The sequence below is a fragment of the Elaeis guineensis genome, chromosome 10, assembly GCF_000442705.2.
Source record: "Elaeis guineensis isolate ETL-2024a chromosome 10, EG11, whole genome shotgun sequence".
Classification (NCBI taxonomy): domain Eukaryota; kingdom Viridiplantae; phylum Streptophyta; class Magnoliopsida; order Arecales; family Arecaceae; genus Elaeis; species Elaeis guineensis.
In genome coordinates this window covers 41194464-41195729 of record NC_026002.2, presented here as the reverse complement: position 1 = coordinate 41195729, position 1266 = coordinate 41194464, and positions in this window count along the sequence as shown.

The following is a 1266-nucleotide window of genomic DNA, read 5'->3' as shown; positions in this document are numbered from 1 at the left end:
GTGCAGCGGACCAGCTGGCGCCGACAGGTAGAGGAGTTCAAGGGGAGATTCCATCGATCGGCGGACGAGGTGGTTCGCCTCCAGAGGCAGTTGGTTACTAGGGCGCAGCTTGCCAACGCCCAAGATAACGAAGAGCTTCGGGCCCTGAGAGGCACTGTCGAAGGGATTTCCGTCTCCCTTGGGGAGAAGACAGCTGAGCTTCAACAAGTAAAAATCTAGCTGGGGCTTGAGCGGAAGGCCGTCGCGGACGCAGAGGCGGAGTCCGAAGTTTTGCGGAAGTGGCATCGGGAAGCGGAGGCTGAGAGCCGGCGACTTCGTCAGGCGCTCCAGGATATGCTGCAAAAGAAGGAGGAACTAGAGGAAATGGTGGAGACCCTGAGGCAGTCCTGGTCGGGGGATGGAGGTGATCACCCTATGTTAGAGGGAGCAGGGCCTCCTTAGAGTTCTTTTGTAGTCACCCCCTTTTTCTTTTCTTGTCGTTTTGTCCCTCTTTTTATGGCCGTCCTGGCCCTGTAGTACATATATCGAAAATGAGAAAAAGATATTTTGTGTTACCTTGTCCGCGCGTAGCATCAATGTTGTCGTTCGCCGATCCTTTCTCGTTGTTTGGCTTGTTTGGCTTAGAGGTCGTCGTGGGAAAGGGCTCTTCCCTTCCATCCGATCTCGTCATGTGGCCGAGCCTCGCCACCGTTTTTAACCCTTGCTGGCGAAGTGGCGGATGGGGCCTGGCTTTCTTAGGAGCCCGGGCGAAGTCTTTCTTGGGGCGGAACCCGGCTCCCGTAGGAGTCCGGGTGAAGTTTACCTTGGCGGCGGAACCCGGCTCTCGTAGGAGTCCGGGTGAAGCTTTACCTGGCGGCGGAACCCGGCTCTCGTAGGAGTCCGGGTGAAGCCTACCTTTGCGGCGGAACCCGGCTCCCGTAGGAGTCCGGGTGAAGCTTTACCTGGCGGCGGAACCCGGCTCCCGTAGGAGTCCGGGTGAAGCTTTACGTGGCGGCGGAACCCGGTTCCCGTAGGAGTCCGGGTGAAGCTTTACCTTGGCGGCGAAACTCGGCTCCCGTAGGAGTTCGGGTGAAGCTTTACCTGGCGGCGGAACCCAGCTCCCGTAGGAGTCCGGGTGAAGCTTTACCTGGCGGTGGAACCCGGCTCCCGTAGGAGTCCGGGTGAAGCTTTACCTGGCGGTGGAACCCGGCTCCCGTAGGAGTCCGGGTGAAGCTTTACCTTGGCGGCAGGGCCCGGCTCCCGTAGGAGTCCGGGTGAAGCCTACCT